This window comes from Alosa sapidissima, chromosome 24 (assembly GCF_018492685.1).
Source record: "Alosa sapidissima isolate fAloSap1 chromosome 24, fAloSap1.pri, whole genome shotgun sequence".
Taxonomy (NCBI): Eukaryota; Metazoa; Chordata; class Actinopteri; order Clupeiformes; family Clupeidae; genus Alosa; species Alosa sapidissima.
In genome coordinates, this window is record NC_055980.1 from 103,431 (window position 1) to 119,990 (window position 16,560).

General features: G+C 39.1%; 1 long non-coding RNA gene across 1 annotated transcript; it reads right to left on the bottom strand.

Moving 5' to 3' along the window:
• Nucleotides 1-3,471: 3,471 nt before the first annotated feature.
• On the bottom strand, nucleotides 3,472-14,988 carry LOC121700554. Its single transcript, XR_006027254.1, has 3 exons — nucleotides 14,909-14,988; nucleotides 12,764-12,766; nucleotides 3,472-3,483 (listed from the first exon to the last, which is right to left on the bottom strand). It is a non-coding gene; the product is annotated as an uncharacterized LOC121700554 (long non-coding RNA).
• Between the last annotated feature and the right edge of the window lie 1,572 nt (nucleotides 14,989-16,560).

The window sequence follows — 16,560 nt, forward strand, 5'->3', positions numbered from 1 at the left end:
TCTAGATGTGAAATTAAAATAATTTGGACAATAATTGACAGATTTTGAAATTTGTCTAAAATCTCACTTTTTTCCTGAACCCGGACCTTAAAGGAACCATATGTAAGATTGTGGCCAAAACTGGTACTGCAATCACTTTCAAAATACTGAAGAGCGGTGTATCCCCTCCCCCTCCCCCTGACTCGAGGTTGCACACGCGGATGGTGAAACACTACTGACTTCGTGATTAGTAGATAGATGGAGGGTGGCGCATCAGTTCAAAACACAACATGACATGACAAAACACAACATCAACAACAGTTGAGGGCTGCAACTTCACTTTTTAAATGACAATATCCTGGTTGGACGACTGAAATAAAAAATAATTTGGACAATATCTGACCGATTTTCAAATTTGCAAAAAAAAAACTTTCTCTCATCCCGACGGCGAAAATCAAAAAAAATCTGAAAAGTCCGAAAAAAATCAGACCAATTTTTTTTCATTTTTGTTGCCATAATTAATGCATTTCACATCTAGATGTGAAATTAAAATAATTTGGACAATAATTGACAGATTTCGAAATTTGTCTAAAATCTCACTTTTTTCCTGAACCCGGACCTTAAAGGAACCATATGTAAGATTGTGGCCAAAACTGGTACTGCAATCACTTTCAAAATACTGAAGAGCGGTGTATCCCCTCCCCCTCCCCCTGACTCGAGGTTGCACACGCGGATGGTGAAACACTACTGACTTCGTGATTAGTAGATAGATGGAGGGTGGCTCATCAGTTCAAAACACAACATAACATGACAAAACACAACATCAAAAACAGTTGAGGGCTGCAACTTCACTTTTTAAATGACAATATCCTGGTTGGACGACTGAAATAAAAAATAATTTGGACAATATCTGACCGATTTTCAAATTTGCAAAAAAAAAACTTTCTCTCATCCTGACGGCGAAAATAAAAAAAAATCTGAAAAGTCAGAAAAAAATCAGACCAATTTTTTTTCATTTTTGTTGCCATAATTAATGCATTTCACATATCTAGATGTGAAATTAAAATAATTTGGACAATATCTGACCGATTTTCAAATTTGCAAAAAAAAAACTTTCTCTCATCCTGACGGCGAAAATTAAAAAAAATCTGAAAAGTCAGAAAAAAATCAGACCAATTTTTTTTCATTTTTGTTGCCATAATTAATGCATTTCACATATCTAGATGTGAAATTAAAATAATTTGGACAATATCTGACCGATTTTCAAATTTGCAAAAAAAAAACTTTCTCTCATCCTGACGGCGAAAATAAAAAAAAATCTGAAAAGTCAGAAAAAAATCAGACCAATTTTTTTTCATTTTTGTTGCCATAATTAATGCATCCAGAACGCAGCGGCGCGCCTGGTCTACAACCAACCCAAAAGGGCACATGTTACCCCGCTGCTCATCCAGCTACACTGGCTACCTATGGCGGCCCGCATCAAATTCAAGTGTCTAACGCTTGCCTACAAAGTAGTCTCCGGTTCTGCTCCCACCTACTTGAATGCCCTCATACAGACTTACACTACCTCCAGACCGCTGCGCTCCTCTGACGAACGACGTCTAGCTCTACCACCGGTACGCTCAAGCCAATCCAAACTTTTCTCATCTGTTGTTCCTCGTTGGTGGAACACACTGCCAGTTCCTACAAGGGCAGGAACATCCTTTTCCACGTTCAAAAAACTCCTGAAGACCCAGCTCTTTAGAGAACATCTACTCTCATAGCAACACTTACAACAAGTCTTACTGATCCTAGCACTCACCAGCCGTTTTAAACTGACAAGTAACTGTTAAAATACAGCACTCACCGACGCACTTATTCTTACTGTACTCTAATGTGTTTTTTTTAAACTGTCCTAAAATTGTGAGAATTGTTCTAAAACTTACTGTTTACCATGTTGTTAGTCGCTTTGGTTAAAAAGCGTCAGCCAAATGTAATGTAATGTAATGTAATGTAATGCATTTCACATATCTAGATGTGAAATTAAAATAATTTGGACAATAATTGACAGATTTTGAAATTTGTCTAAAATCTCACTTTTTTCCTGAACCCGGACCTTAAAGGAACCATATGTAAGATTGTGGCCAAAACTGGTACTGCAATCACTTTCAAAATACTGAAGAGCGGTGTATCCCCTCCTCCTCCCCCTGACTCGAGGTTGCACACGCGGATGGTGAAACACTACTGACTTCGTGATTAGTAGATAGATGGAGGGTGGCGCATCAGTTCAAAACACAACATGACATGACAAAACACAACATCAACAACAGTTGAGGGCTGCAACTTCACTTTTTAAATGACAATATCCTGGTTGGACGACTGAAATAAAAAATAATTTGGACAATATCTGACCGATTTTCAAATTTGCCAAAAAAAAACTTTCTCTCATCCCGACGGCGAAAATCAAAAAAAATCTGAAAAGTCCGAAAAAAATCAGACCAATTTTTTTTCATTTTTGTTGCCATAATTAATGCATTTCACATCTAGATGTGAAATTAAAATAATTTGGACAATAATTGACAGATTTCGAAATTTGTCTAAAATCTCACTTTTTTCCTGAACCCGGACCTTAAAGGAACCATATGTAAGATTGTGGCCAAAACTGGTACTGCAATCACTTTCAAAATACTGAAGAGCGGTGTATCCCCTCCCCCTCCCCCTGACTCGAGGTTGCACACGCGGATGGTGAAACACTACTGACTTCGTGATTAGTAGATAGATGGAGGGTGGCTCATCAGTTCAAAACACAACATAACATGACAAAACACAACATCAAAAACAGTTGAGGGCTGCAACTTCACTTTTTAAATGACAATATCCTGGTTGGACGACTGAAATAAAAAATAATTTGGACAATATCTGACCGATTTTCAAATTTGCAAAAAAAAAACTTTCTCTCATCCTGACGGCGAAAATCAAAAAAAATCTGAAAAGTCAGAAAAAAATCAGACCAATTTTTTTTCATTTTTGTTGCCATAATTAATGCATTTCACATATCTAGATGTGAAATTAAAATAATTTGGACAATATCTGACCGATTTTCAAATTTGCAAAAAAAAAACTTTCTCTCATCCTGACGGCGAAAATTAAAAAAAATCTGAAAAGTCAGAAAAAAATCAGACCAATTTTTTTTCATTTTTGTTGCCATAATTAATGCATTTCACATATCTAGATGTGAAATTAAAATAATTTGGACAATATCTGACCGATTTTCAAATTTGCAAAAAAAAAACTTTCTCTCATCCTGACGGCGAAAATAAAAAAAAATCTGAAAAGTCAGAAAAAAATCAGACCAATTTTTTTTCATTTTTGTTGCCATAATTAATGCATCCAGAACGCAGCGGCGCGCCTGGTCTACAACCAACCCAAAAGGGCACATGTTACCCCGCTGCTCATCCAGCTACACTGGCTACCTATGGCGGCACGCATCAAATTCAAGTGTCTAACGCTTGCCTACAAAGTAGTCTCCGGTTCTGCTCCCACCTACTTGAATGCCCTCATACAGACTTACACTACCTCCAGACCGCTGCGCTCCTCTGACGAACGACGTCTAGCTCTACCACCGGTACGCTCAAGCCAATCCAAACTTTTCTCATCTGTTGTTCCTCGTTGGTGGAACACACTGCCAGTTCCTACAAGGGCAGGAACATCCTTTTCCACGTTCAAAAAACTCCTGAAGACCCAGCTCTTTAGAGAACATCTACTCTCATAGCAACACTTACAACAAGTCTTACTGATCCTAGCACTCACCAGCCGTTTTAAACTGACAAGTAACTGTTAAAATACAGCACTCACCGACGCACTTATTCTTACTGTACTCTAATGTGTTTTTTTTAAACTGTCCTAAAATTGTGAGAATTGTTCTAAAACTTACTGTTTACCATGTTGTTAGTCGCTTTGGTTAAAAAGCGTCAGCCAAATGTAATGTAATGTAATGTAATGTAATGCATTTCACATATCTAGATGTGAAATTAAAATAATTTGGACAATAATTGACAGATTTTGAAATTTGTCTAAAATCTCACTTTTTTCCTGAACCCGGACCTTAAAGGAACCATATGTAAGATTGTGGCCAAAACTGGTACTGCAATCACTTTCAAAATACTGAAGAGCGGTGTATCCCCTCCTCCTCCCCCTGACTCGAGGTTGCACACGCGGATGGTGAAACACTACTGACTTCGTGATTAGTAGATAGATGGAGGGTGGCGCATCAGTTCAAAACACAACATGACATGACAAAACACAACATCAACAACAGTTGAGGGCTGCAACTTCACTTTTTAAATGACAATATCCTGGTTGGACGACTGAAATAAAAAATAATTTGGACAATATCTGACCGATTTTCAAATTTGCAAAAAAAAAACTTTCTCTCATCCCGACGGCGAAAATCAAAAAAAATCTGAAAAGTCCGAAAAAAATCAGACCAATTTTTTTTCATTTTTGTTGCCATAATTAAAGCATTTCACATCTAGATGTGAAATTAAAATAATTTGGACAATAATTGACAGATTTTGAAATTTGTCTAAAATCTCACTTTTTTCCTGAACCCGGACCTTAAAGGAACCATATGTAAGATTGTGGCCAAAACTGGTACTGCAATCACTTTCAAAATACTGAAGAGCGGTGTATCCCCTCCCCCTCCCCCTGACTCGAGGTTGCACACGCGGATGGTGAAACACTACTGACTTCGTGATTAGTAGATAGATGGAGGGTGGCTCATCAGTTCAAAACACAACATAACATGACAAAACACAACATCAAAAACAGTTGAGGGCTGCAACTTCACTTTTTAAATGACAATATCCTGGTTGGACGACTGAAATAAAAAATAATTTGGACAATATCTGACCGATTTTCAAATTTGCAAAAAAAAAACTTTCTCTCATCCTGACGGCGAAAATAAAAAAAAATCTGAAAAGTCAGAAAAAAATCAGACCAATTTTTTTTCATTTTTGTTGCCATAATTAATGCATTTCACATATCTAGATGTGAAATTAAAATAATTTGGACAATATCTGACCGATTTTCAAATTTGCAAAAAAAAAACTTTCTCTCATCCTGACGGCGAAAATTAAAAAAAATCTGAAAAGTCCGAAAAAAATCAGACCAATTTTTTTTCATTTTTGCTGCCATAATTAATGCATTTCACATCTAGATGTGAAATTAAAATAATTTGGACAATAATTGACAGATTTCGAAATTTGTCTAAAATCTCACTTTTTTCCTGAACCCGGACCTTAAAGGAACCATATGTAAGATTGTGGCCAAAACTGGTACTGCAATCACTTTCAAAATACTGAAGAGCGGTGTATCCCCTCCCCCTCCCCCTGACTCGAGGTTGCACACGCGGATGGTGAAACACTACTGACTTCGTGATTAGTAGATAGATGGAGGGTGGCTCATCAGTTCAAAACACAACATAACATGACAAAACACAACATCAAAAACAGTTGAGGGCTGCAACTTCACTTTTTAAATGACAATATCCTGGTTGGACGACTGAAATAAAAAATAATTTGGACAATATCTGACCGATTTTCAAATTTGCAAAAAAAAAACTTTCTCTCATCCTGACGGCGAAAATCAAAAAAAATCTGAAAAGTCAGAAAAAAATCAGACCAATTTTTTTTCATTTTTGTTGCCATAATTAATGCATTTCACATATCTAGATGTGAAATTAAAATAATTTGGACAATAATTGACAGATTTTGAAATTTGTCTAAAATCTCACTTTTTTCCTGAACCCGGACCTTAAAGGAACCATATGTAAGATTGTGGACAAAACTGGTACTGCAATCACTTTCAAAATACTGAAGAGCGGTGTATCCCTTCCTCCTCCCCCTGACTCGAGATTGCACACGCGGATGGTGAAACTCTACTGACTTCGTGATTAGTAGATAGATGGAGGGTGGCGCATCAGTTCAAAACACAACATGACATGACAAAACACAACATCAACAACAGTTGAGGGCTGCAACTTCACTTTTTAAATGACAATATCCTGGCAGGACTACTGTTGTCAGTGATATAAGTATTTGAAATGAACATGATTTCTTAATGTCTAGTGACATATCAGGGCCATTTTATGATTAATTGAAATATTTTTCTTACATACGGTTCCTTTAAAAACCCTCCGGCAACAGAGAGTATATAGCACTCAAAACCCACCTGTTGAAAACTTTTGAACTGTCAGACGCTGAGAGAGCCAGCAGGCTTTTTTCCCTTAAAGGACTGGGTGACAGCATGGTCATGGTCCGTATGCTGGATCTCTTGGGTGAGCACAGACCCGGAGGCTGGCTGAAGTGGCTGAGCGCTTTGGGTTGCACTATGTGCATGTTAAATGCGCTTTAAAAATAAATCTGACTTGACTTGACTTGACTTGACTTCCTGGCAAGTCAGGGACATTGTGTGGCCGCGCTTTTTCCCGCACACATCGCTCCTGTGACACTCATCGCTGCAACTACTTCTCGTCGGCAGCAGTCTTCTGGCCCCCAACAGTCTTCAGGCTTGTGTTTTTATCATGTCAAGTTTGGACCCAAGGCTAACAAATGTCGTTCGCCGTGCAGTTTCGGCGGTTCGGGAAATGCTAGGGCCGGCGCTCAGTAGTGGCCATGAGCGTCGGCCGCGTAGGCAGGCTGCTTTTCATCCGTGACAGCATCTCCGGACGCACAGAAGAGCGTCCTGCCTGCATTCTGTTTGGACATGGTGACTGACAGCCACGGCCCCCCTATGGAAGCTGCCAATGGTAGCCCCATCCGCACATATGGAACGAGGTACGTTGAATTGTGTTTCGGAGGACAGCGGTTTGGCTGGGACTTTGTTACAGCAAAGGTTGCCGTTCCCCTACTCGGAGCCAATTTTCTGTGTGCACATGGACTGTTGGTAGATGTTAAGAACCGCCGTTTGATTGACGCCGTCACATTTTGTTCTTATACGTGCACGCTAAGCGGAACTGACTCCATCCTAGCATGCTATCAGCCTCAGATGACTTCCACCGTCTACTTGCCGAGTTCCCAGCGCTCACTCAGTCCACTTTCTCTGCATCCGCTGAGAATGGTGTGGAGCATCATCTCGCCACTACTGATCCACCCGTCTACGCTCGCGCTTGGCGCCTCAACCCGACCAAGCTTGCCGTTGCAAAGGCTGAATTTGCAAACATGGAATGCCTGGGTATAGTCCGTCGATCCGACAGCCCGTTGGCTTCACCCCTACACTTCGTCCCCAAACCGGGCGGCGGCTGGCGCCCGTGTGGCGACTACCGGCGGCTTAATGAGGCAACAACACCTGACCGATACCCAGTCCCGAACATACAGGATTTTTCAGCTCACCTGGCAGATAAGGTGATTTTTTCCAAGGTGGACCTTGTCCAGGGATATCATCAGGTACTGGTGCACCCACTGGACATTCCCAAAACAGCCGTGATCACGCCGTTTGGTGTTTTTGAGTTCCTGCGCATGCCTTAAAAACGCCGCCCAATCTTTTCAACGCCTCATGGACTCTGTTTTGCGGGACCTACCTTTTCTTTTTGTGTACCTGGATGACATCCTCGTAGCGAGCACGTCCAAGTCTCAACACCTGGCGCACCTCCGAACACTTTTTGAGCGACTTAGACAACACGGGCTAATTGTCAACCCCGCCAAGTGCCAGTTTGGTCTCTCCACCGTTGACTTCCTGGGACACAGAGTCACTAAGGACAGTGCAGTCCCCATCAAAGGTGGAGGCAGTAACAAAGTTCCCACGCCCGCTCACTGTCAAATCCCTACAGGTGTTCCTGGGCATGGTGAATTTTTACCACCGTTTCATCCCTCGAGCTGCTCAGCTTATGCGGCCTTTGCACGAGAAAGGTAAGCCCAAGCACCTTGTGGTGGTCAGAGAGCCATCTATGGTCTCTCCCACCCAGGTTCGAAAGCGTCACAGAGACTGGTTGCAGCAAAGTTTGTCTGGCACGGCCTCAAGAAGGACGTTAGGGACTGGACTAACACCTGTGTTGAGTGCCAACGGGCCAAAGTACACCGTCACACTAAAGCACAGCTAGAGTTGTTCCCGGTTCCAGAGAGACGTTTTGTCCATGTGAATGTAGATCTGGTCGGCCCTCTGCCATCTTCTCACGGTTTCACATACCTGTTAACCATGGTTGACAGGACCACCCGCTGGCCTGAAGCTGTGCCACTGACTTCTGTGGCGACTGTTGAGATGACACGGGCATTTATCGGAACCTGGGTTGCTCGTTTCAGCACCCCCTATATATCCTGTGACCGAGGCGCGCAGGACCGAGGCGCTTCCACGTCTGAGCTGTGGAATGCTGTCGCAGAGAGCCTCGGGGTGAAACTCCACCACACGACTGCATATCACTCGCAGGCTAACGGACTCTGTGAACGTTTTCATAGGTCAATGAAGGCTACCCTGTGTGCCAGCCTCAAAGACAGCAACTGGATCGACAAACTCCCGTGGGTGATGTCAGGACCGCGCCAAAGGAGGACTTACAGCCGCTGCGGGTCCCAGGGGATTTTGTCCCTAGCACCATGGTTACTTGGTCTGCTTACTCTCCAGCGGTCAACTCTATTGGACAATGCGAGGCTTTTCGCACCTGTCCCTACTTCCCGTCACGGCCTCCCTCAGTCGCATATTCCCACTGGGCTTCAGCTGATTATGTTTTCATGCGCCACGATGCCTACAGAGGACCGTGTTTTGGAGGCAGGAGACAAACATTTTGTGGTGGACATGGGCGGCAAACCGGAGCGACTCTCCATTGACCGCCTCAAACCGGCTCACTTGGATGTGGCCAGGCCCGTTGACCTGGCCCAGCCCCCACGACGCGGACGGCCTCCAGCTCTGCCCCCACCCCCTACTCCCCTCTCTCCCAAGCCATGCCCGTGTCATGACGGGACACCTGCCGCAGTTGGGTCTCATCGACCTCCGGTACAGCACATCCGTTGTGAACGGTTAATACGCCCACCTCCCCGTTGACTGTTGATTGTACTTCTGATATGGTGAATTCTGGGGGAATGTGACCGGCATAATTCACCTTTGTTATTAAGTGTGGTTCTACACACCGTTTATATTAAACACAGCACTTTGTTCTGTCTGTAGTTACTTCATGTGTAAGTATAACTGTTCAGGGATCGTGGTCCCTTTAAATGTTATGAATGTGTGATGACGTGTAGTCCCATGCCGGTTTTGTTGCTGGACAGCGCCATTTTAGTTTCAGTGTTTTTTTCTATGTAAATAAACGACACACGCATTTATGTGCTCAACGTGAGAAATTGTCTCTTTCGATTTCCTGCAATTTCCACAGCAAAATAATTCCAAGACCTTAAATCAGTTATAATTAACCTTAGTGTAGGGGGCATTTCAGGAAATAACATTATTAAATTTCCATTGTTATCAGTTCAAACTACTCACTCCACCACACAACATTATATATGTTTCATTTTGTCACTTTCATATGTTTTGCTCACTTTCATATGTTTGAAATGAAATTATACATTCTTCATTGTTATCTACACAATTTCATTGCATTAACAAGGCAAAACAATCCCAACAACCTTGTAATAAGTATAAAATGACTTTGCAATGTCACAAATGATATTGCAAGGTTATTTGCATTATTCCATACTTATTTCAAGGTTGCTATTATATTAGTAATTATATGCAAGTTCATTCACAAATTCAATTTTGATTTCAAGGTTGTTGGAACGTTTTTTTTATTTCAATTATATTCCAACAGCATTTCAATGTCCTTCTGTTGTTTTAGCCATGATGTTAAAATGTAATTTGCATGTAAGTTATTCCATAGGTTATTATATACATATTGCAAGGATGTTGGAATGGTTTTGCTAAGTTATTGCAAGGTAATCACAATGTTATTATGCCACCTTATATAAAAGTATAGTAAGTATATAAAAACATTGCAATTTCATAACAATAGCATGGCAAAAACATCCCAAGAACCTTGAAATAATTATATAATAAAGCAGTGGTAGTATGAGACCAGTATTTCACCAAGGCATCAACTGGATAACAGAGTACTGTCAGCCAATAGAACAAATTAACCCTTTCGTGCCCGTGCCGAACATTCCATTGTTGCTGCTGGATGACCTCCACACAAAAAACCTTTTTTCCTGAATATAATACACACCAAAAATGGGATATACATACCATTGTAATGAAAAGGATCAGTTCTATGAAATGATGTAAAATACATATGGTAATTACAGTAATATGAACAGTATTTAAAAACCCTCTCCAAAAATGTATATCCTGTATATTTCATTCACATAAAAATGAATTTTCATCATATTTCTCTACAAGATAGAGAAAAATATATCTATAAGACATGTTCAGCAAGCTGTGGGCTATTTAACAAAAAAGACTGTATTGGAATAACATTAACATTTCAAAAGTTACGATAATTTTAGTGATCATTGTAAAAAAAATGCAGGAAACGGGATTTAGAATGTTGACAGAATTTCACAGAAGTCACTTATTCACCAACAAAATAAAAGTATGCATTTATGTATAAGTGTATAAGTGTAATCTAGGAATCAACATCACTCAAAACTCAATGTGTTCTAAACATTTGAAAGTGGATTACATACTTAGAACAAGCCTGTGGAGAATAAACACATACACACAAACTTATACTCAAACTCAAAAACACCCACACAGACACACTTACAGAGTAGGATAGGGAAAGGTGGGGTGGGGAAGCTAAAGGTTGAACACAGAAGATCTATGACTCATTACTAAACGCAACCGCTGACAGCAATTTGTTTATCAATAAAACAAATTCGCCTACCGTTACACTCCAGGGCCATACAATCTACTTTAGTTTTATTATGTACCTTTTTTATAACAAGCTCCTGTTGTACAGGAATATGTACTTGATGGTTGAAGCAGCTGAAGGTGACGCAAAATTGTCAACGGAAATGCCTGCCGGCTGTTGTGATAGATAGCATTCCTTCTTGTGCCTATTTCACAAAAGCAGAATTAAGGCATCCGGGATAAGTTACTCAATGAATCCAAAACAAGAGTTTACAGGCTTAATTGGTTGCACAACAAGCAAGCCAGGACGAGCAGACACAGATTCATCAAGCCAGGTGAAACCTATCCGCGCTCATGGCTCCCTCAAATAGACCCCGTCACCGATCACAGATTCACTAATTCACCATGGCAACTAGAGCGTCTTCATTGCTTCTTCTACGGTGTGAAGTAGGTAGCGATAGCATTTTCACAACAGCAACAAACAGCAACACATCTGTTTAAGGGAATATTGCAGCTAGTGCCGCGACCACCACGCGCGAAATGGTTAGGCACTCCCGTGACATCACGTTGCATGACAGATCAGGAATGGCGAGTATGTAAGAGTTAATTAATGATCACAAACGTTTAAATAATGACAGTGACATATAACAATGTGTAGTGGGCAGTGGAATTGGTTTCCGTTTGTGGTGACTGCTGACTGAGATAAGGGATGAGATTAAATAGATCCTGGAATTTAGCCTAGTCTGGAGCACGCTAGCTCCACAGAATAAATCGCCATGGTAACTTATACCATAACATTTCCTGCTGCCCCCTATCCTGATTTTGTGCAACTGGATCACGTATAAGTTGAGCCAGGATAACAAAGATATCCCGCCTTATTCCCTTATCCTAGTTTTGTGCAATAGTTCCCCAGGTTGGTAAAATCACATGACAACAATGTGAGTAAAAAACATGAGTAAAAAAGAACATAATTCTATTTCACACAGTGTGTAGAAGTCTGCACCATCCTAAGCACGGCACAAAAATCTATACATTCTTCCTCCATCCCCTCATTGTCTTCAGCATTATGAGCGCAAGCTCATGAGCAGTCAGCTACCTCTTCAGGCTTGTGAGGTATAGGTAGGTCTTGTCATCCTCCATCTGAAACAACAGCAAAATCATACAAATACCTATATATAATGTGAAAAATAAAATCACAAAACTACAGATTTGTGCATGTATGTATGTACTCAAAAGATGAGGTAGCCTAAACTATTGAAGCATCCTCAGAATATACTCGAAATATTTCCAAGTATGAAATCTGATTGCCTGGCTGGCATCAAGATAAAGACAGATTACATTTCTCCTAGTAACAAACTGCTGAAATGCAAAAATGACATTTCTGACAGAATATTTGATTTCACATCAGTTTTCTATAACTACATATTGAGAGGAGTTGTGCTTCATCTATTTCAAGTCATGCCATCTTAGAAAATGTTGAGACAAGCACGTCTGATGTTTTGTCATTTAAAAGTTAGCAGGCTAAAATAATTCACACTACAGAATGTACTACAGGTAACAACCCGAGGGAAAGCAATAAGTTAATTACATTTCTGACAGAATATGTGATTTCACATCTTATTTTCTAGAACTACACATTGAGAGGAGTAAAAATATTGCTAAACTCATTTCACGTAACGCAACTTGAAACGCGGCGCCCATTGATTTATTCAGCTTTGGTTTGCTATACTGTCTTGCCAATATAATGCTTACTTAACAATCAAATTGGTACTAGAAAACAAACGTACCTACAGGTTTGTGCCCGTGCCGAACCTTCCATTGTTGCTGCTGGATGACCTCCACACAAAAAACCTTATTTCCTGAATATAATACATACCAAAAATGGGATATACATACCATTGTAATGAAAAGGATCAGTTCTATGAAATGATGTAAAATACATATGGTAATTACAGTAATATGAACAGTATTTAAAAACCCTCTCCAAAAATGTATATCCTGTATATTTCATTCACATAAAAATGAATTGTCATCATATTTCTCTACATATATCTATAAGACATGTTCAGCAAGCTGTGGGCTATTTAACAAAAAAGACTGTATTGGAATAACATTAACATTTCAAAAGTTACGATAATTTTAGTGATCATTGTAAAAAAATGCAGGAAACGGGATTTAGAATGTTGACAGAATTTCACAGAAGTCACAGTATAATGCTTACTAAACAATCAAATTGGTACTAGAAAACAAACGTACCTACAGGTTAGAAAAGGTTAGAAAAACAAACGAGAATATTGCAAGCAGTTCAGAATTATACAGCTAGCTAGTTTCGTGACGATGCACTATGAAATTCTTTATATAAAGAAGCCTAGGCAGAACAGGACAGTACATTTTCATGCAATGGACTATTATCACTAACCCTATTATCCTCTTTATTATTCTTTTTCCGATCAAATTCAACGTCTAATGCAATGGAAGCCGCTGGTCTTGAAACAGACTTTTTATATTTACGATAAAAAAACGAGCAATAAATTCCGCCATGGCGGCAACCTTTTGCATTATGACGTGACCTGCAGCTGAAAGCGATAAACCGCTGCAATCTGGAGCTGTGACTCTTCTTAACTTTATGGTCTGACCAGCCTGCCATGATTCCCATTTTACTTGCACGTAAAACTCTCCTTCAGAGGCACATTTCTAATACAGACAGGTTTTTGGTATTGACTCATTAATCTCGTCAAACATTATGTTGTGTGAAATGTTAGGTAAGCCAAACTAGCGTTATAACGTTAGGGAAATGGTTAACGTTAGCACTTTGCTATCGGTATTCATTATGTAAGGAAACCCATTTAATAAACGTCAACTTTAAAGTGACTGGTTAGCTGTAGATTTCGACAACGTTAGCTAACCACAACCAAACCTAACGTAGCTCCCAGCTAAGCATGTGCTCAGCAGCGTTTTAACTAATGTTAACGTTAACCAGACGGTACGAATACTATGGCTCTGGGTCGATTAAATACACCTGTGGGAAAGGATGTATTTAAACCTGATGATAGTCATGAATATGATACTGTTAAGAAAAGGACCGTATGCCCAAAGTCTGCCACACTACAAAACTTGAGGTATAACATAGACTATGTTTACTTGGCCTACTACTACTACTACTAATTTCTGCATTATTCTGGCCTATAAATTAAAGCACAGCCTGGCACATGAATCAAGCTTTCCAGTTGTAGTACATCCTATAAGTACATCGTAATATCTAGAAAGTTTCTGATAACCAACTATGCTATTAGCTGTTAAAACTAATAGCGGAGTTGGTTATCAATATACTAAGAATGGTCTAAGGAATTGTCCGGAGTAAAATGCACTCTAGATCAATTTACGGATGATTGGGAGTACATACGTTGAGTTGACAAAATTCTTACAGGTGATCTAGTATTAAGTGTTCTCACCAATCTAATATTGACCATCAAATGTCCAATTGCCCGTTTAGGCATTCAAAAAGGCATTCGAACAGTTTGATAATGTTGGAGGTTATTGTGCAGTATTGGAAATATAGGATAGTAATTTGATCATACAGTTTTGAATGTTAAAAGTGAATAAACGTTTTTGAGAGGTGGATAAACTCTAATAAGAGGTGGTTAAGGCCTAAACTCTATTTCTGAAATTTCAGAGGTGGAATAAACTGCGTTTACTCGCGTTTAGCCTCCACTACATCCTAATTTTGCGCTCATACGCCTACTCCCAGCTTCGTAACAGAAAGGTAATATTTGACTGTAAACTATACATATTTTATATCATAATATAGCCTACACAACCAAGGGACGAAAGTTATCCTCTGAAAGTAGGGCATCTTCATATTTAGTGTTGCTTCGGAGTTGTGTAAAGAGGTGCAGAGCGCGCACCTGTTTGCTTTTTTTGACCGGCAGTGCCCAAGATCAGAATAATGTAGGATAAAATATAAATGTAAGTCTAAAGCAAACAATAAAGGACAATGTTTAAGCCATTGAACATTATTGAAAGAAAATTATAGCAAAGATATGCAGAATGAATGAAAAATGACCGGCGAACTAGGCTACTAGGCTACTTTTTCTACAAACATACGAAACATACATATATTTACAAACATACGAAATGTTGATTATTGACATTACTGCAAGCAGAAGGAATGAAAGCAAGCAGAGGACAATGAACATGGATGCAAAGCTTTGCTGGAATATATAATTTTACATAAGCTAAATATTTTAGGCCATTGATTTCATTAAAATATATGCTAATGATATTTATGAGGGGGTGTAAACACAAGGTGGAGACCTAAAACCATCCGGCTGCACACAAGTTGACGTTCATTTGTGATTTATAATGGGCACATCTGGAAGGGTGGTGTAAATACGTTTTTTTGTGCGTACGTTCGTTTTCTCTGAATCACACGTGCGATCATTTCAGGGGCCTCATTACAGAAAAATATCTTTGCCCTTATCCTATCTTAAATTAAGTTTCAAAGATAGGAAAAATCCTATATTCCTATTATAGAAGCACTTCCTAAACTCATGGCTGTGTCCTATCTTATCTCAGACCTATCTTATCTTAACTGTTATCTGTAACAGTTAGATTTTTAAATTGATAATCGTTTCTATGATTAAAATGTGTACGAGACTGCCTTTATCTATGATTAGAATGTCAGATTACAAAGATGGTATTCTAAAGAATCTTTTACAGTTGGTTGCTCAAGATGGACAAACCATAATATCAGAGAAATAGGCCTTGGGTTAGGCCTATGTAGGATGCAAGAGAGTGTGTCAATATTTATTTATTTGCTGTATAGGATGAAAAACAAAAAACATAATTATAATAATAAATAATAGTGTAATATTCTGTAATAAAGATTAATATTTATTTGTTATAAATGTTGTAAATGATTAAAACACATAGCTTATAGGCCTACATCTTTAAGTTTTCACTTAATTAACTAATTTTGTAAAAAAAAAAACCGTTATGATGTCCCTAACAGTCATGTTCATCATTTTGTCTTAGGCTATGCTCAACAATACTGTTGCAGTCAGTTTTGGCAGTTATTTTGCATTAGCCTAAGTTAGGAAATTCTTGAGTTAGGATGGTTCTGTAATGGCCAAATTCCTATCATTAGATAGGATTTTTTCCTAAAGTAGAGTAGACAAAAGGTAATGAAATAAACACCTAAATGTGTAAATCAGACTTTGTTGTTGTAGTGTCAAAAAATACATGCCATGGTAACAAATTAGCCAAAAATCTTAAAATTGACCAGTGCATGAAAAAACGATGTTTTCACCTGCCGTGTCTCGCATTAACTGGAAAGTTAACGTAATTACAGACGTTAACGTACAGATAATGACGCTCTGGTTCTAGTACATCAGGTCACTTTGTATAAAATCAATCATCTAGAATTATGAATGCAGACTGCATTGATTTATTATATTGTATGTTATAGCTTCTACCATTTGAGTTAAAGCTAACAAATATGCTCCTGTTTTTATTTAACCCATTTGTTAACGTTGTAAACCGCTTGTTTGTGTATCAAATAGGCCATCCTACGTTTTCATTCGACGCTGTTGCTTCTTATGTAGCCTAAGTAAACACTATCACGGTATGCTATCATAGTTTGTCTTTCATTAGAATGTATGGTGCTTAATTAATACTCCTATAATGGAATTCATGAAAGCCATGAATAGGTTACTCTTACGAAATGGACCATACAACCAAAGTCTTGTTAAAACAAGAATACAGAAAAACAGCATA